Genomic DNA, 20,210 nt, shown 5'->3' with positions numbered 1-20,210 from the left:
AGAACTTGTTTGTTTCACTAAAGTCCGTGTTCAGCCCCAGCTTAACATATCCCAGTAGTCAGGAGGCCACGCAGCAGAGGATGCTTGTGGGTTGTATAGCGAAATACAGTTTGAACTTTGAGCTTTATTATTAAATACTATTCAGGGGAGAGGCTTTGGAAAGTACGAGTTTTATCAGGCCTTGTACAAAAGTCTGATGGACATGCTAGAATGAATGCCCGTTAGAATGTAAGCTCCATAAATGCAGCGACTTGTTCTGGATCTGCAGAGTCTTAACATGCTGGGGACCTTGGGGGTGCTCAGTGTTTGTTAAATTAATGAATGGGGGAAATGGTATATTTGAAAATTGTGTTGAGATCACCTCCGGAATTTCACAAGAATTTATATTCAGAAGAGGTGACCTAAAATCGGCCTTAATAAAATTAGTTCAGGGAGGCAGTTGAACTGTGACCACTCAGTACTGCGGTCTGTCCTGGTAGTTTGACGTTGCCCTGTTGTGATGAGCTCCTGTCTTCAGCCTCTCATCAGGTTGGGTCTTATCATTGGACCTTGAACTTAGTCTGCATAAAATCAGTAGAATCCCAGACAGTTACCTTTTGTGACAGCATAGACCAAAAAAATTGCTGATCTTACAATAATAAGACCTTAACACTGTCGATTATTATTTTCAAGAAGGTCAAAGCAGGGGTTTAAGTGTCAAAGTTCCACTAATGACACACATCTCTTAGTAAATGTTGAATTGATCATTGGTGTCTTATTCTCCATATTTCCATCCAGACTTTGACGTCATTGCCTTCTAAGGGTTTTAGCATTACTTTCATCAAAACTTAGGTAGAGAGGCTATTTGAAGTAGATTACTTTTGTCAAGTTCTCTATCCCATTACTGCGTCCTCTCCCCACCCTGAGAAAGAAGGAAAGAAAAATTATTTGTTGGAATTTGAGAATTTCCTCAAACACATTGACCATTGAGGCATGACTGACTTTCACGCTTTTTCCTAGCAGTGGATTGAATAATTGCTTTTTGTTTTGAAACTGGTCAGTATTTATCAAAATGTAGAATGTGGAATCCCTTTGATCTGGAGAAGGTAGAATATGAACTTATGATTTGGAGTTTCAAGTAGAAAAGGTCAGTAGCACATCAGTGCTGTTAACTAAATTTTTTTTTCTTTAACATTTATTCATTTTTTGAAAGACAGAGCAAGGGTGGGGGAGGGGCAGAGAAAGAGGGAGAGACAGAATCCGAGGCAAGCTGGAGGCCCTGAACTGACAGCACAGAGCCCGGTGCGGGGCTCGAACTCACAAACCGCGAGATCATGACCTGAGCTGAAGCCGGATGCTTAACCGACTGAGCCACACAGGTGCCCCATAACTAAATTTTTTAAAAGTGGAAATAAATGTTCATCAGTAGGGATTTATATAAATATGTTTTGATATACAATAACGTTCATTAAAATGATGGCTAAGGCTTAAAGCCAAGACAAGAATGTAACAGTTTAAGGCAGTTTAGGGACATCAAGTACCTTAATCAAACGTGTGTGTGTGTGTCTATGAATGTGTTAATGCATCCAGTCATGTGAAGGGATATTTATGTTATGTAAATAGTGGCAAGGAGATTCTCAGAGATTTTATAGTATTTAACTCAGATTTTTCGTTGAGCATCAGTTTTATAGTAAAATACTGTTACTTTACAGCAGCAGAGTAAGCTGTGTAAAATATAACTTTAAAAATTTCTAAGAACATATCTCTTACAGTAAAATCATATCATCATGTGGCATGTAAGGCCAAAATTAAGGAATAGAACCCTGGAAATCAGTTGTAAAAAGAAAAAAAAAAATTCTGTAGTCATTCAAAGATACAGATACATACAGTGAGCGTAACTGTGTATTTGTAATTAATACATTTGAAGCTTAGGCGTAAATCCATGTGGATTAGAAGATTCTAGTGTAATTCCAACAGTGGAGATTTGTACATCCCCTACTTCTTGTCAGACTTCCCTACTGGGTGAACGGAATCCCACAGTACTGGCTTGCTCTGATTAGGGTGGTAGCTGGCTCTTTCCAGACACCATGAAACAGAGAACCTTGAGCTGTGGGAGAAAAGGGATGATGAAAAACTTGTTTACGGAGCAACTGGGCAAATCTTGACGATGGAGAACGAAAGTACATCTGTTTTGAGGTAAAATTTAACAAAGATTTCCTAAGGAAAAGATGTGCATAGGGGAGCATCTAGCATGATGGAAGCAAGCTGTGTGAGCAGGTTTGAATATCATTTCTACTTAGTCATTTTACTGATTTTTTTTTTAATTTGTTTTTTTTAACGTTTATTTTTGAGACAGACAAAGCATGAACGGGGGAGGGGCAGAGAGAGAGGGAGACACAGAATCGGAAGCAGGCTCCAGGCTCCGAGCCATCAGCCCAGAGCCCGACGCGGAGCTCGAACTCACGGACCGCGAGATCGTGACCTGAGCTGAAGTCGGACACTTAACCGACTGCGCCACCCAGGCGCCCCTAATTTTTCTGATTTTTAATGCTTATTTGGTTAAATGGCTTTGCTCAGCAATGGAGATTTTATATATATATATATATATATATATATATATATATATATATATACACACACACACATACACACACATATATATACACACATACATATGTATATATACATATACATTATATATACACCTATATGTATATATAATGTATATAATGTGAAAGGTTTCCAAGTTGATTTCTTGGACCACACCTTCACATGCTATGTGAAGTCCATGCTGCCTCAAATTGCATTAGATATGAGAAATCCTAGGCCTTGGCTGTTTTGTTTTGTTTAATGGATACCAGGATAGCCTGTCATTTCAAGGTAATTTGTAGTTTAATGGGTTAAACCAAAGTTTGGCAAGGTATTGAAAGCTTTATTGGAACATAGCAACGCCCATTTATATATCATCCGTGACCGTTTTCTCACTGCAGTGACACTTTCGTAGTTGTGACAAACACTGGCCCACAAAACCTAAAATACTGAACTTTCTGGCCCTATACAGAAAATGCCTGTTAATCCCTGTGTTAAACCAAAGACATTTGTCTCCCATACCTGGAAAGACTACAAGTAGAACAGAACTTAAACCTGGTTCAGTCAGGATTTCAGAATGGTTTCCTTTTGATTCTTTATCTGCCCTTCTGGTTGATCTTGTTCTTTTGGGTTGGCGCAAAGATGCTGGTAGCAGTGGGGACTACCTGTTTCTTCACAGTCAGTGAAAGAGAATTTCCTTTGTAATACTGGGTAGTTCACTACTCTCCCAGTGTGCCTGGCTCCTCTGACCTTGACTCCCATCTACATAAAGATTAAACCTCTAGCTGTGTATCCAGTTCCATTGGCTTTGTAGGCCATTCGGTTTCAACTCCCACTTGACACCATGGGCCCACACTCATGGCCTCTGGAGGATTTTCCTGTCTTAGATTTGAACTTGGCTACATATTCATACTTTGAGGGCTTGTTGTAAAGAGTTGGCTTTTTTCTTTTTCTTTCTTTCTTTTTTTTCTTTTTTTTTTTTAACAAAAAGGAGGCCCAAAGTCAAATTCAGTAAGCAGCTGAACGATAACACATCGATTCACAAACTTGTAGATTCTCTTATGGTACAGAGCATCAAAGGGAAGGACGAGAATCCTGAAAAATTGAGGAAGAAATATATGGGTAGATCCCAACAAAACGGAGGCCTTTGATCTCTAAACTTAGGTGAGCCTCCTTTGCCATTAGAAGGAAGCCTTTTTCTCTCTTCTGATGTAGTTTTTTCTTGCCTGAAGAACCTGTTATGATCTCCCCCAAGATGGGTTCCTTGCAGGAAACTAGATCCTTAAGACTTTTCTCTACTGCCTCTCATTTTTCTAGACCTGTTAATCATAACTAAATCCTTGCAGGGAAGGGGAAAGTAGTGGGAGTGGAGGGAGCCATCAGGTATAAAGTATAACCACGAGGAGATGCTATACCTTGCCAAAATATTTTTATATAATTTGTATCAATAGAAACCTGAGAAATCTATATGGTTGTGGGTCTTAAGGGTATGGAATCAGGCGGAAGTAATATAATATTGGAGTAGGGTGGATTTGGTTTTTTTTTTTTAATTTTTTTTTTTTAACATTTATTTTATTTTTGAGACAGAGCATGAATGGGGGAGGGTCAGAGAGAGGGAGACACAGAATCTGAAACAGGCTCCAGGCTCTGGGCTGTCAGCACAGAGCCCGACACCGGGCTCGAACTCACGGACCGCGAGATCATGACCTGAGCCGAAGTCGGCCGCTTAACCGACTGAGCCATCCAGGCGCCCCTGGATTTGTTGATATGAGTGCACTGAACATCAATTTCAGACTGAGCATCTGTGAATGCCTTCAACAGTTTGTTCAGTAAAATGACTAAAACCTGAACCTAAAGTTATCCTATATACACTAAAGTCAAAATGCTAGAACTTTATAAGTATGTTGTAAAATATTTTCTCAAACTTGACACAACTGACATTTTGGACTGGATAGCTCTTTGGTGTTGGGGGCTGTCCTGTGCATTGTAGCATCTCTGCAGCAGCATCTCTGGCCTCTACCCACTAGATGCCAGTTGCACCCCCCCCCCCCAACAGCTGTAACAATAAGAAATGTCTCAGGACACTGCCAAATGCCCCAGGGTGGGGGACAAAATTGTCCCCAGCTAAGAACTGCTGTAGAAGGTATACAAAGACATGGGAATGTCAGACTGCTGAAGTGAATTTGTCATGTAAGACCCTCTCAACATAACCCTCTGTGTGCCCTGGGAGGGTTTAAAGAACACTGCCTTTGCCAAAGATTTAAGAAGTTCATTGGTGAGGGGAGCATTGGCAGTCTTGGTGAATGAGTCCATTCCCATTTCCAGAGCATCTTAAAGAACAGGCTAGGTTCCCTTGAGGAAAGCATCTGATATACTGCCAAAAGTATATACCATAAATTGTTCTAGACTTCCTCAAAGTGACTTGCAGCCATATTTATGGAAATTTTGCATTAGATAAGTGGAAATAAGTAGAATACGTAGGGATTACTGGACAGTAGACATGACATTAATTCCTGGAACCTCAAATGCATTGTGCCCACCAGTTAGTAGTTGGGGCTTATAAACAACAAATAATAACTTTTGCTCAGGTCCATATGTGGTGATCTGAATAGGTCCTTGAACCCATTGTCTGGTTATTTCCCAAGTTCCAGAATGCCGAATTGCAATAGAAATACCCAACCACTGGCAGAATTCTCACATTGGTTCCCTCACCCATGAGACAAAGGCTATTTTGGTAAGAAAGGACAAATAAACACTGTAACTGCCTTGTATGTACCAAAATAGAAAGACAAAAGAAATGCCATATTATTCAAGGGATTCTAGAGATTAGTGCCACAGCAGTATCTTGAAAGTCATAGATAGGAGTCCTGTTACTCTATCATATCCCTCCAGTTTACTCATTAAAAAAAATTTTTTTTAATGTTTATTTTTGGGAGAGACAGAGACAGTGTGAGTCAGGGAGGGACAGAGAGGGAGACAGAGAATCCAAAGCAGGCTCCAGGCTCCGGGCTGTCAGCACAGAGCCTGATGCAAGGCTTGAGCCCACGAACTGTGAGATCATGACCTGAGCTGGAGTCGGATGCTCAACTGACTGAGCCACCCAGGCGCCCCTAATTTACTTATTTGACCTGTGCAAAAAGACAGATGGATCTTGGGGGAATGACCTGGGATTATTGTAAATTTAATTAGGACTTGACATCACTTGTAGCGTCAGATGAGGTTTTATTGCTGGAGCACGTCAGTCATCTGCTGGCACCTGATGTGCAGCCATTACACCAACATGCTTTCTTTTTTTTCCCCCTATACCTGTTCCTATACCTGTTTGAATGTTAGTAAACGTTCAAAGAAGTTGAGTTTCATCTGGTAGGGCCATCAATACACTTTCATAGCTCCAGCTCAGGGCTACACCAACTTTCCAGTCTTCATAGTTTAGTTCCACGTATTGGCCAACTACAATCCATGGGTCAAGTCTGGCTGCCACTTGTTTTTTGTAAATAAAACTTTATTGAAACATAGCCATGACGACTCTATGCATATTGTCCACAGTGCTTTCATGCTAAGATGGCAGAGTTGAGTAGTTGTGACAGAGATCTGTGTGGTCTGCAAAGCCTAAAATATTTACTATCTGGTTCTTGACTGCAATAATTTTGTGACCCCTGATATATATCTGATGAAGTATGAAGTGTCTGACAGGTAGGGTCACTGCACGGAGCTTACAGCATACATATTTAGGATTTGGGAACAAAATTAAGCCATTCTCTGCTGATAGCATTAATCCTGAGAAAGCAACTTCTGGGTTTTTCAATCCCTAATTGAAACTATCTGGCCATAAAATTACCATGTGATGAAGCCATAAATTTGAGTATACCAGCAGCTATACTGGTGCTGATGTTGAAGTGATCCATATGAGGTTGGGCCTAAACAGAAGTCACAAGTAAGCTGCATGAACGAGTGACTCAGGTTTCCATAGCTCCAATTCTTGCTACTGTGAGTCCCATCTTTCAACCCATGCCTGTGGCTTCATGAGGAGGTGTCTGTGATCAGCTGAATGAGAAGGGAACATTTTGGTGCTGTTCTCCAAAGAGAACTACCCAGGCCCCTGCTAGGAATTTGATTACACAAGACCACTTCCATCATGGAAGGGACAGCATTTTGTTTTCACTGGAGAAAAGTTGCTTTTAGATATGGAACTGCCTTTCCCGGTCCAGTGCTTCTGCCAGAAACACCATCTGTGGACCTCACAAACTGCTTTATTCTCTCTCATGATATTCCATCCACCATTGCTTGTGACCAGGCAAAGAATTTTACAAAAAGAAAAAAAGAATTGTAGCAAAATTAATGTTCACAGGATTCACTGATCTTACACGATGTTCCCCATTAACAATTCTGCTTCAGAAGCTGGATGAGCTGGGCTTCTCAGAATTCCTAAACTCTGATTTCTCCTCCCACATTTGTGTAAAGTCTAATTCCTATTTTTTTTTAATGTTTATTTCTTTTTGAGACAGAGAGAGAGGGAGACACAGAATCCAAAGCAGGCTCCAGACTTGAGCTGTCAGCACAGAGCCCGATGTGGGGCTTGAACTTAGGAAATGCGAGATCATGACCTGAGCTGAAGTCAGATGCTTAACCGACTGGGCCACCCAAATGCCCCAAATCTAATTTCTTTTTTAAAATACACTTATCTCTAAAGTCATAATGACACAACTTTTCTGATTGAACCCTGGGTGATATTGAACCCTGCAGTGTAAGTGCCTGACATTAGCCTATTGATTCCTGAGTCATCCGCTTAAAAAGATACTCATTTTGAATAAACATATTGCCAGCTATATGGCAGTTTCTAGCAAAACAACCAGATAAGGAACTAGGCCACCCACATTCATGAACTTCCCTTTCAGAAACCCTGGGTGACCCTGTCTCTACTCTCCCATCCCCTAATCCCACTTGTATGTTTCAAATAATTAATTGAACTCTTGTGAAACCCCAGACACCCCACCCTTGGACCCAATTAAACGCAGAGCCCCAGGTCTCAGCTTGCTCTTTCTCTCTGATCTCACTGTGTGGTCCTTTGGCATACCATGTACCCTCCAGGACATGGGAGTTATAAATCTTACTCCTGGTTTTTTGCTGAAGTGTGTCCTGTGATCATAATAACCAATAAGGGCTGGTCCAGCCACAACATTGGCCCCAGTTGGGGAAATGTCTGTGGGGCTCTATACAAGTAATACAGAGTCTGGGCCAGTACTTCAGGCATCCATAACCAAGACCATTACCATCAGTAGGCTCTAACAGACACAACAAACCATTTCTGCTGCTCCTTTTCAGTTACTACCCACCCGCCTCAAGTGCACTTCCCTAACTTCTATTACTATTGACTACGTTTCCTTTTGTTTATCTTTACATAAATGGGATTACGTTGCACATATTCTTTTGTGCCCCGCTTGTTTTGCTCAACATCGTGTTTGTGAGCTTGAGCCATGTTGCTGTTTATAAGCAATTGTTTACGTGTTTACTGTAGAGCAGGGGTAGGCAAACTACATCCTAGGGGCCAAATCTTGCGTATATTTTGGGATGTGTGTGTAGTGTGTTTATTTTTCTGCTTGCTGGAAGTGGAATTGCATGTCATGGGTGATGCATATATTTAATTCTAGCAGACACTGCCAAACATTTTCCAAGTCGCTGAACTAATGTACACTCTCACATGCAAAGTGATAGAGTTATGGTTGCGCCATATCCTTGTCAACACTTAGTAGTTTGCTTTTGGACTTGTTTAAGAATTTTATTGCCCTATTCTAAGGTAACAAACATTCTCTCTTAGGTTTTATTCTTAAGGAGCGCCTGGCTGGCTCAGTCGGTTAAGCGTCTGACTTCGGCTCAGGTCATGGTCTCGTGGTCCGTGGGTTTGAGCCCTGCTTTGGGCTCTGTTCTGACAGCTCAGAGCCTGGAGCCTGCTTTGGATTCCGTGTCTCCCTCTCTCTCTGCCCCTCCCCTGCTTGAGCTCTGTCTCTCTTGCTCTCAAAAATAAATAAACATAAAAAATTTTTTAAGGTTTTGTTTTTAAAAGCTTCATTATTTTACTTCTCAAAATTAGATCTACAGTCCTTATGAAAGTTATATTTGTAGATTCTGTGAAGTAGAAGTAAATATACTTTTCCATATGGATGTCCGATTGATGGAGGAACATACATAAAAATACTTCTCTCTCCCTCTATTGCAATGTCTCCTTTTCATGAATCAGATGAAAGTGTCTGCTTTGATCTGGTCTCTATTCTCCTCCCTTTTTTTCCTGGCCGTCTTTAAGCAAACACCACGCTGTCTCAGATACTGTAGCTGTATAATATTATTTAATATCTGATAAAGGCTTCCATTTTGTTGTCTTAACATTATCTTAACTATTTTTAGCCCTTTGCTTCTTTACAAAATTTTATAACTACTGCATCAATTTCCAGGAAAAAAAGTATTTTTTGATGTTTTTAAAAAATTTTTTTAATTTTTGAGACAGAGAGAGACAGAGCATGAGCAGGGGAGGGGCAGAGAGAGAGGGAGACACAGAATCTGAAGCAGGCTCCAGGCTCTGAGCTGTCAGCACAGAGCCCGACGCGGGGCTCTAACTCACAGACCGTGAGATCATGACCTGAGCTGAAGTCAGACGCTTAACCGACTGAGCCACCCAGACACCCCAGTATTTCTTTTTTTGAGAGAGATAAAATGCAAGTGGAAGAGAGGGGCAGAGGAAGAGAGAAAGAGAATCTAACCAGGCTCCATGCTCAGTGCAGAACTTGACATGGGGCTCAATTCTACAACCCTGGGATCATGACCTGAGCAAAACTCAAAAGTTGGATGCTCAATTGACTGAGACCCCCAGGTACCCCATAAAGCCAGGATTTCTACTGGGTTTGCACTGATATTGTAGATCACTATACTAGTTTAGCATATTTTAAATTATGGAATTTTCTATCCATAAATAGCACTACTCGTTTTTAAGCATTTCTTTTGTATATGCAGAAAAACAAAGTGGTTCCTCACCTAATAACACATGCATCGGTAGACTCCAAAAGGATTAAAGGCCCTAAATATAAAGGATAAATTATAAAGTTAATTTTGAAAATTTGAAACTTGGGAGTTTCAAAAGCACGGAAATTAAGACAAAGTTTGTTAAATTGATTTCTTCATCGTTAAGGTTGTTTATCCAATGTAGGACACGATAAATGAATTTTAAAAATCCAGTTAGGGTGCCAAGACAACTCAATGGCAAAAGAACAATCTCTTCAACAAATGGCGCTGAGACAATGGATATACACACGCAGATGAAGTTGCACCCCGTACCACACACAATTTTCAAAAACCAACTCAAAATGGATCAAGGACCTAAATGTAAGAACCAAACATTATAAAACTTTTAGCATTAGTCAGTGGTTTCTTGATATGACATGGAGGCACAAGGAACAACAATAAAAGATAGATTTATAGGACATCATCAGAATTAGAAACTTTTGTGTCTCAAAAAATACCACCAGAAAAGTGAAAAGACATCCACAGAATGGGAGAAAAAAATATTTGTTTTCATATCATATATGAAGTTGTATCTCTTATAATGAAGTTATAACTGGAATGAATATATAAAGATCATTTACAATTTGGTAATAAAAGACAAATAGCCCACATCATCAATAAAAAGACAGATGGCCCAATTAAACCATGTGCCAAAACATTTGGGAATAGACATTCTTCCAAAGAAGATATACAAATGGCCCGTGAGCACATGAAAAGATGGTCAACATTAGGAAAATGTAAATCAAAACCATAATGAGATAGCACTCCACATTCATCAGATTGGCTATATACAAAACAAAACAAAACAAAACAAAACAAAACAAAACTTGATAATAAAATGATTGGAAGTGGAGAAATTGAAACTGCCATACGCTGTGAGTGGAGATGTTTTGGAATGTGCAAAGGCTTTGGAAAATCAGTCCAGCACTTTTTCAAAAGGTTAAATTAGCAGGGCGCCTCGGTGGCTTCGTTGGTTGAGCATCCAACCGTTGATTTCAGCTCAGGTAATGATCCCAGGGTGGTTGGATCGAACCCCACACTGAGCCCTGTTTGGAGCCTGATGTTGGGCTCTGCACTGGCCATGGAGCCTGGTTAAGATTCTCTCTCTCTCTCTCTCTCTCTCTCTCTCTCTCTCTCTCTTTCCCTCTCCCTCTTTTTCTCTCTTCCTCCCTCTCCCCTTCACACACGCTTTCTCTCTCTCTCTCTTGAAAATAAAAAAGATTAAACTAGCTATTATTTATAAATATAAGTATATGAATATGCTGTGAACCATCAAATGCACTCCTTAGATATGTGTCCTAAGTAAATTATCATACATTTGTATAGGAGTATGGAGACATATCACATCATTATTGCCAATGGAAAACTGGGTATCTTTCATGGAAGAGTAAATAGATAAGATGTTGTGTGTGAATTTTATAAAATAAATTAGATGTATGCTAAAAACATGGACAAATCTTAAAGATATAATACTGAATGAAGAAAGTTAAAAAAATCAATTAAGTTTTATAACACAATACTGATGTGTTTTTGGAGTGATGATGGGGTCCAGAGCCAACGACCAAGAAGGAATTCTTTAGATGTCTTTGGTGCAAAAAGATGATTTTACTAAATAAAGGGGACATGATCAGTGGGTAGAAAGAGCTGCACTGGGATTGTGAGGAGTGACTGATTGTATACCTGGGAGTTGAGGGGGTGGGTAAAGGCAAGGGGAAGTTCCCAAAAGGATCTTCATATGCTAAAGAAGACTCACAAGATACTGGAGATCTTGCTATGGTTGAGCCAAAGTTATTTTTCCCTCTAGTAAGGCATTAACATTAAGAAAGATGGGAGTTTCTTGGAGGAATGTTTTACTCTGCCTATCTCAAGTATTTGTCAGTGGGCTTCAGGTTATAAACAAATTTAATTTTGTGTACATTTTCTTCTTGCCTTCGTTACCCACATCACTATGGAGGGGAGAATGACGTTGGGGCTCCAGGAAACTGAGTCTATAGGTTTCTGGTGATTTCCTTTTTTCTTATAAATCATTAAGACAGTTGCAAACTGATGGAGATTCGTGCCCTGCATGATCGTGATCTCCATCATTTAACCATTTGTTTTTCCCTTTCCTTTGTTCTTGGGCAGCTAGGGGTACCTGAGAAATGTTACACATATCCCACCTCGGGGGAGAGGGGAGAGTTGCATGGTGTTAGCTTTACCCTCAGCTTGCCTTTGGCTCCCTCATCAATACTACTTACATAAATTAAAAATATGTTCACACAAAAACACACCACACATATTCTGCATAAGAAGACACACAAAAAGAAATACAGCTGACCCTTGAACAACACAGGGGTTAGGGACACTAACCCACCCAGTAAAAAAATCTGTGTATAACTTTTGACTTCCCCCAAACTTAATAGTCTACTATTGACCAAAGCATTACCAATAAACAATTAATATCTGTCATAGACTCTGGGTCTAAAGTTCTCTCTCGTCTAGCAAGAGAGCAGGATGCAGGATAAAAAGTGAGAGATGGTTAATGTCCAGGAAAAGACAAGAGCCCCGAATAAGTGTCTTTGCCCCATATTTATTAAGATCAAAAGGCTTACAAACACGATGGGTGTGCACAAAGAGATATTGAATCGGTGAACATTAGCTCATGGGCATGAGGGGAAAAGGGGGTTTTGAAGATACCCAGTGTTTGGGGCTTGGGTCAATATAAAACAAAATCCTGGTGCCGGGAAGATGGGCAGATGGTTGTTAATGGCAGACAGGAGGTGCTGTATATGTTTATCTTAGCTAGCCTAGGGGATAAGACAGATAGGGGAAATAACCTCAAGGTTAACAAGGCACTTTTTCTTTTGTTAATCATCTCCACTCTGGGCAACTTCACTCGCAGCACAGTGGTCTATAACCCAATTTACCTGTTTACCTAATTTGTTCCTTCCCTCCTGCGAAAGCAGCTTTATGCTATAGCACTAAATTGGGGGGCGTTTTCGCCCTGAATGCCTAATCTTGCTCACCTCATATACCTTTGTATTGGGAGCCTTTGCACCCCTCTCTATTCTGGGGTGCCTTTGCATCTCCCTATTCTTTGTGCCTTTACACCTCCCTATTCTGGGTTGCTAATCTTGTTTACCCAAACTCGGGTGTGAGCATCATATCGCTTTGTAATTCTTTATGCCTTGTTAACGCATTGGTGTAAGCCCAGGGGATTCCTAAGCTTATTCCCCACAAATATGTTGTTACATGTATTTTGAATATTGCACTGTATTTTCAAGTAAGCTAGAGAAAAAAATGTTATTAAGAAAATCATAAGAGAAGCGTTCCTGGGTGGCTCAGTCTTTAAGTGTCTGACTCTTGGTTTTGGCTCAGATCATGATCTCGTGGTTTCGTGAATTCGAACCCCAAGTCAGGCTCTGTCCTGGAAGTGCAGAGCCTGCTTGGGATCTTCTGTCCCCCTTTTTCTCTCCCTCTCCCCCTCTCCTGCTGTCTCTGTCTCATTAAAAATAAACTTTAAAAATTTTTTTAAAGAAAATCGTAAGAGAAAATACATTTATAGTACTGTACTGTATTTATTGAAAAAGAATCCACATATAAGTCTACCTGCACAGTTCAAACCTGTGTTGTTCGAGTCAACTGTACTTCAGATGAAATAATATCCTATGGGTCAGAGGAGCAAATGAAAGTGTTCGATGGGGAAAAGAAAGGAATAAATACAAAATTATTTTATCACATGTGTCCAGGATTTCAATTTAATTTTACTGAAAAAACGTTCTGCAATTTGCTTTAAAATACTCCCGCAAAAATCTTTTTAAAAAGTGTGAATAGGCTAAAAGGAACAAGAGTTCTTTTCAACGTACAAATGAAAGAAAAATAGATAAGAAATGTAAAGATTGAAAAAGAAGAAACAAAATTGTCATTATTTACCAATGGTGTGTTTATGTATTTAGGAAGTCTAAAATAATTTACAACAAAGTTATTGGAATTGACAAGTAAATTTGACCAGTTTGCTGGATACAAGGCCCAGTACAATTTGATGAAAGGGGTGGTATTTAGCATTCTCTTCTGTTTTCTGTTCTCAAAGATAAAAATTTCAACATTTTATCACTAAGTATTATGTGTAATTGTTGTATACGTTTATTTTACGTATCTTTCCACATTTAAAAAAATTCAAGTTAGTTGACATATAGTGTAATATTGGTTTCAGGAGTAGAAACTGATTTTAGTTTTAAGCTGGAGTTTTCTAGGAGTTTATAACCATTTCACATGTATTTTCAAATTTATCATTGTAACGCTCTGCACGATGTTTTCTTAATATCTTTATTGATGTTTCCATTTTTATCACTGAAATTGGTAGTATGTCATTTCTGTCTTTTTTTTTTTCTTAGCCACTGTTACTGGACGTTGTCAATTTTATTGGTTTATTCATTGAATCGTCTTTTGGCCCTTCACAAAAACTTCAGTCTATTTTGTTTTCTATTTCATGAATTTATTTTCATCATTTCATTCCATCTACTTACTACAGTTTTTGTTTTCTGTTTATTAAATTCCTGAGATGGATGTTTCCATTTTAATTTTCAGCTTCTCTTCTGTTTTAGTAAATGCTCTCCAGACTCTACATTCTTCCTAAATATGTGTTAAAACTTCCCAGTCTAATTGTGAATGTTTTTCTCCCTATAATTCTGTCAGTTTTGCTTTTTAAAGTTTGCTTTTGATCATGCAAAGCTGTTATTCTTGATAATTTGAAACTTATGAAGTGTTTCTTTCCATGCCTCATAATGGTTTTATCTCCAACGGCTATTTTGCCCACTATTAATATATTTTAGTATTATAGAAATAATTTGAAGCCTAGGATGATGCTCTCTTTCTCTAGAAAAGATTTTCATTTGTTTTTGCTAGGTGGCTGAAGACAGTAACAAACGTTTCACTCTAATCCAATTTCAATTAGTGAGGTGATTTGGAGTTTGTCTTCGGTCTCTACCAAAGACAATCCATTTCCCTCTTATTTTTACTCCTACAGGGCAGCTTTTTGGGATTCTTCACTGCCCTACCCCGACCTCCTTCTGAGCGCCTTGAACGCGACTAAAGTGCTGATCAGCTTTCAACAACAGAAGCTGTAGGAGCCACCGTGGAAGACCCTTGCAGTCTAAAATGACACAATTCCGCCAAGACTCACTCTGGCATTAAAGGAGTTAATACCCAGCCGCTCAGGGTACCCGGAAGTATTTCCGCTTTAGGAGGCGGAGCTGAGGGCGTCGTTTATCTCGGGCATTCTGGGAGATGTAGTCTGGGCTACATGTAGCCTGGAGCACTTCCGCTTCCGGAAGGCCTGGCGAGGGAATTCTGGGAAGTGGTCCATGAGCTCCCTCTAGTCGGAAAGAGCCGCTTTCGCGGTAGGAGGGCGAGGTTGGTGCGCGCCTTCCTGTCCAGTAGAGGAGTCTTCCCTCCCAGGGAGCTCCCCGAGCCCGGAGCTGCCCGAGGCAGCGGAGGGTGGAGTTGGAAGAGGTCTGCGTTCCCCTCTGCCAAGCCTCCCGTCTGCAGCGCCTCTGGCTTCCCTGGGTCGGGGCGGCCCAGGTCTCCGTGTCGCCTGGTCTGCAGGTCTCCCGGCGCTCCAGCCGGCTTTCCTCACCTCCCAGTCAGCGCTGCCACTTCCTAGCAGAACAACGTTATGCGAGTTGCCTGATCTCTCTTGGTCTCATTATGCTCATCTCTCAAGTAGTGTCATTGGTATAGTGGTCCCTCATCATTTTTATACGAACTAATTTATGAAATGACCTCAACAGCCTTATGAGCCAGGTAATGCTATTCGCCTTTTATTTATTTTTTCAGCAGAGGTAGCTGGAAATACAACCTCCTACTAACACAAAGTTCTCGCTACATAATGTAGAAAAGTAAGCTTATTACTGAATACTCATATTCAGAGTACTGTATCGTAGGTAATTTGCGGGAAGAGATTACAAATAAAGAAGCTTCGCCCTGTGTATACAGGCAAGCAGTTACAAGCTTTTTATGCTGTTAAATGTTTAACTACTAAGTACACGTATTCTCAGGATTAACGATATCTTGTCTTCCTATAAGAGGGCTTGATTACACCGTTTGCTGCAAATTCGTTGATAAATTTATGCTAATTTTTCTTGGGAATTTTCTTAGTTATTTGACCTTATCCGAGGGAATAATGAAATGTATCTTATCTCCCCTGCTAGCAGAGAAAGAAACCTTGGTTAAACTCCCACGGTGATAGGGACACTAGATTATTTGCCCGGACATTTACATTTAAAAGGGACAAAGCCCAGACCTTTGAAAAACACTTCTGGATTGTAAACTTGGTAAGAAGTTACTTAGCCTCTAACAAGATCTACATATGTATTTAAAAGTCAGAAAAAAGATCCAAAAAGCACTGGGTTTCCTATGGAAATGCTCTAAGAAAAAGGGCAGAGAAAATGCATCTTTTGGACAAGGAAAATTATTTTTTTCTTTTTCATTTACTCTTTGTGAGTTTACACTGTTTGCCCAAAACTTAACGCTTTAAGAGACAGAACTGCCATTTGAGCCCAAGGTGTTACAGCCTCAAGTCTGTGTTTTTAATCTCAATGCTCTACATTAAAACAAACAAACATAGGAAATAGTTCTTTTTAAAAATTTATTTTGTTTTATTTTGTTTTGTTTTATTTTATTTTATATTTTATTTTATTTTGTTTTGTTTTATATTTTATTTTATTTTATTTTATTTTATTATTTTATTTTATTTTATTTTATTTTTTAAATTTTCTTTAGAGAAAGAACAAGCCAGGGAGAGGGGCAGAGGGAGAAAGAGAATCTTAAGTAGGCTCATTATCAGCGTGGAGCTCAATGTGGGTCTTGATCCCATGACCCTGGGATCATGCCCTGGGCTGAAATAAAGAGTTTGGGGTGCCTGGGTGGCTCAGTTGGCTAAGCGTCTGACTCTTGATTTAGACTTAGGTCATGATCTTACAATTCTTGAGTTTGAGCCCCCCAAACTTGAGCTGAGTTCTTGAGTTCTTGAGTTGAGCCCCCCACTACTACTGCAGAGCCTGCTTGGGATTCTCTCTCTCTCCCTCTCTCTCTCTCTCTCTCTTTCTCAAAAAAAAAAAAAAAAAAAGAGTTGGATGCCCAACTGAGCCACTCAGGCGCCCTGCTCTTAATTTTAATGATCTTAAAGCAAAGTTGCTAAACCACTCATCCCTTATTCATGTTTCCCGTCACCTGAGGATAATATTTGCTTTTTATAGGGTGGTTATGAGTCAGGTAGAGTTTCCAGTGCCCTTCAGTGTAGTTACTAATTTGTTTATCATATCAGTCATAGTATTATTTCCATTTTGCAAGTGAATAAAAATGGAACAGAGTTCACAGAATAAGTGGAAGAACTGAATTTTAACCCAGGCAGCTTGATTTCAAATCTGTAGTCTGTGTTATTACACACGGCTTTTATTCATGTATGAGACAAAACCCACAAGAAATCTTACGGGAACAGGGAAGATTTAAGCTGTAGATGAAGACTAAGCCCTAGAAGGGAATAGAGCAGTGGGGTGTGACGTAATGAACAGTAGATACAAAGAGGCTTTTTGTAAGAGTACAAGTTTTTCACTATGGCTGGACATGAGTGGAAGACGGGTTTGAAGAGGAAAACGACATAGAAGATTCCTGGTTGTGTGACTTGCCTTGAGGGCACTGGATAGAAATGCAGGTGAAGATAACTGAATTTCCATGTTATGTTCTATCTCTTTGGCATCAGGGAGGCCAAAAAATTGATTGAAATTAAGTATCTGTTCGTGTTGGTTATACCAGATGTGGCTAACAGTGGTTAGCACTCAGGCTCTGGGTGTCAAATGCCACATTTTGAAACCTGGCACTGGCACTTACTAATTTAGTAACGTGGACAAAGTACTTACCCTTCCTCTGCCTCTGCCTCCTAAACTGTAAAATGAAGGAAATTATAGTATTTACCTCAAAAAGACAGTTGTGAATGGAGAATCCCAGAGTCTCAAGTGTTTGGAATAGTCCCTAGCATGCACAAGGTACTTCACAAGAAACAGTGGTGTATAACAGAAGGAATGGCCCCACAGAAACTCTGGGCTATGTGCTTATATCAATTTTTTCTTTTGTTGGAGGGTCCTTGGATCTCAACATTTGAGTGACGGGCCTGGATTACATGCTAATTAGCTACACATGTCCTTTCCCAGTATGTATTCGAAATGCTTGCAGGGGAAGGAAACCGCAACATTATTTCTATTCATATTTCTAGAGATCTAAGCTAAATAAGGACAACAGGCTGCTTTCTGCACAAGTGCAACAAACTTAACTCTTCCTCTGCTGGGATGTTGTAACGCAAACCTACTGCTAGGTGGATGGAATGGGGTGGTCCCTGGGCGGTCCTTGGTTGGGGGTCTCTGTCAGGACATCTAAGGTCCATCCTCCTGTCGCCTAACATGTTCAGTAAATAAGAAATGCAAACATATATTGTAGTGGATATGTGGATATTTTTAGGTATTCCTCTCTGCTCTCCACCCTCATTTCTTTGAAACATCTGTTCTATCATAGATATCAGCAAACAAGAGTTTTACAGTGACTGTTGCATAAAAATCTAATTAATAATGTATTCATCCTCAAATTCGGAAATTTCTCTGAGGAATGTTTACAACCCCCCCCCCCCCCCGGTTGGGAAATTGATCATACAAATATGCTGAAGCTTGTCTTTTTGCTCTTGAGTATGTCTGGCTGTCCTCAGTAGCCAAGTTCTTAATTATTTGTGCTATTCACAAAAGTTGAAATCTACAATACGTTTTGCCTCCATTTTTTGTTTTTGGTCTTTCATTCGTTTTTATATCTAAAAAGTGTCTGAAACTGCAAAATAAAGGCTATCGTTTTCTCTCGTCTAGTAGTAGGTGCAGTTTCGTTATTAAAGGATCACGTGATCTTCTTACAAACTGTTTTAAAGTCTCTGACTCTTCAAATATTTGCTAATTACGTTTTGTTCGTCAGTGGGAAAAACTCAGTTTCACTGGCGTCACAGAACAGCTTTAGGGCGGCAAAATGGGAAGCCATAAAGCGGTTTCTGATCGTTGTAGTCCTCGCATTACCAGCTGGGAGATTTGCTGGGAGGGAAGGGAGTGGCCTAAGGCGGGCGGGCAAAGTTCTTCCTCCTCTTGGAGCTTCTGGGAAATGTAGTCCTTAACTCTTTCCGGAAACAAGGGGCCGCTGCGCCTCCTGTCCCCCCCCGGGGCTTCCGGGAAGTGTAGTTCTGGGGCGCCGTGTAGGCAGAGGCACTTCCGCCCCGGAAAAGCGAGGCTGCCACCATCTTTTCGGTCGGGAGGTGAGTCAGCCTTGCTCCCCCCCACCCCTCCGAGCCTTTTCGGCCTGAGCGTGGGACTAGTCGCTACCTAGGCGGCCTTTTTAGGATGGAGGAGTCGCGGCCGCCGGCGGAGGCCGAGAGACGGAGGGCAGAAGTTTGGATTCCCTCAGCTCTCCTCCCCCACTTACCGAGCAGCGCTGCTACTTCTATCGGTACAATACCCGGCGAGTTGTTCTCTGCGCTCTACTTTCCTCCTCCGTACGGTAGCGAGCGAGCGAGCGAGAAACTACTGGGTAGGGTTGTGATTCCAACTGAACGAAGACAGTACGTGTCCAGAGCTTAGAACGGCGGGGCACGGGATGACGGGTTGGCTCTCGCTCGTGATAGAGTAATTCGGTCACCAGCGCCCCTTTGCCTGGAAGCCCCAGTGAAGACAGGGAGCTCAGGGCTCTAGGGGCATCGACAGCGTGGCCCTGCTGTCGTCGTCCCGGGCACCGAGGTCTTCCCCAGCTCTATCGATGTCTTTTAGGAAGCCCCGAGGCACCCCGCGCTAGCGCCTGGGGATGTCCGCTACGCTTGATCCCGGAGACAGAGCCAGCCGAGCCGTCCCACCGCGTCCTTTTCTTCCGCGTCCCTGGGGTCGCAAAGGGGAGAAAGGACGGACTTCTTGGCCGCCCACAGCATAGCCCCGGGTACGTACCAGCGAAGGTACTTTCTTGTCCTGTCCTCTGTTTTCAGTTCATCAGGTTTCTTTCAGTTAGTAAATTCGCAGTAGGAAAATGCGCAAATATTGGTCGCATCAGCCTGCCGGTGTTTAATCTCCCCGTTGGTAGGTGTGAGTGTGGATTTTATACCACGCGCGCATGTGTTTTAAATATGTCTTCGTTTTTTCAGTTTACCACGTTTTACATTTCTTCCTTTTGCTCTCCTTTCTTCTTATTCCTCTTTTATTTACTCGCAACTGCTTTGGGATAAAAAACGGTTATCTGTCTCTGAGACTAATGTTTTCTTTTTTTTGAGAGTGAGAGCAAGCAGGGAAGGGGCAGAGAGAGAGGAGGAGAAAGAGAATCCCAAGCACGCTCTGCACTGTCAGCACAGAGCCGGATGTGGGGCTCGAACCCAGACTGTGAGATCATGACCCCAGCCGAAATCTGATGCTCAACTGACTGAGCCACCCAGGCGCCCCACACCACCACCTTTTTTTTTTTTTTTTTTTAACTGTAGGGTAGGTTCTGTGGGATAGGTTATATTTTTGTTCTAACTACCCTCCAAATTGGTCAGATCTTTCTTGGGCTTT

At 41.0% G+C, this 20,210-nt stretch overlaps 1 protein-coding gene and 1 long non-coding RNA gene across 9 annotated transcripts in view; one reads left to right on the top strand and one right to left on the bottom strand.

Moving 5' to 3' along the window:
* Positions 1 to 20,210, top strand: part of LOC122208111 (zinc finger protein 227-like) — a 74,806-nt gene that overhangs the window by 42,273 nt on the left and 12,323 nt on the right. For 5 of the 8 annotated variants that reach the window (XM_042918788.1, XM_042918787.1, XM_042918783.1 and 2 more), the window contains exon 1: positions 18,945 to 19,605. The exons of 1 other annotated variant lie outside the window; for it this stretch is intronic. The gene's annotated coding sequence lies outside the window, so the exon portion shown is untranslated. 2 more of the 8 variants (XM_042918780.1, XM_042918781.1) reach the window with 2 other exon arrangements.
* Positions 105 to 19,142, bottom strand: LOC122208115. The gene is made up of 2 exons (XR_006197113.1): positions 19,102 to 19,142; positions 105 to 901 (listed from the first exon to the last, which is right to left on the bottom strand). It is a non-coding gene; the product is annotated as an uncharacterized LOC122208115 (long non-coding RNA).

Source organism: Panthera leo, chromosome E2 (genome assembly GCF_018350215.1).
Source record: "Panthera leo isolate Ple1 chromosome E2, P.leo_Ple1_pat1.1, whole genome shotgun sequence".
NCBI lineage: Eukaryota > Metazoa > Chordata > Mammalia > Carnivora > Felidae > Panthera > Panthera leo.
Note: the sequence above shows the minus strand (reverse complement) of the source record. Positions and strands in the feature narration are given on the sequence as shown.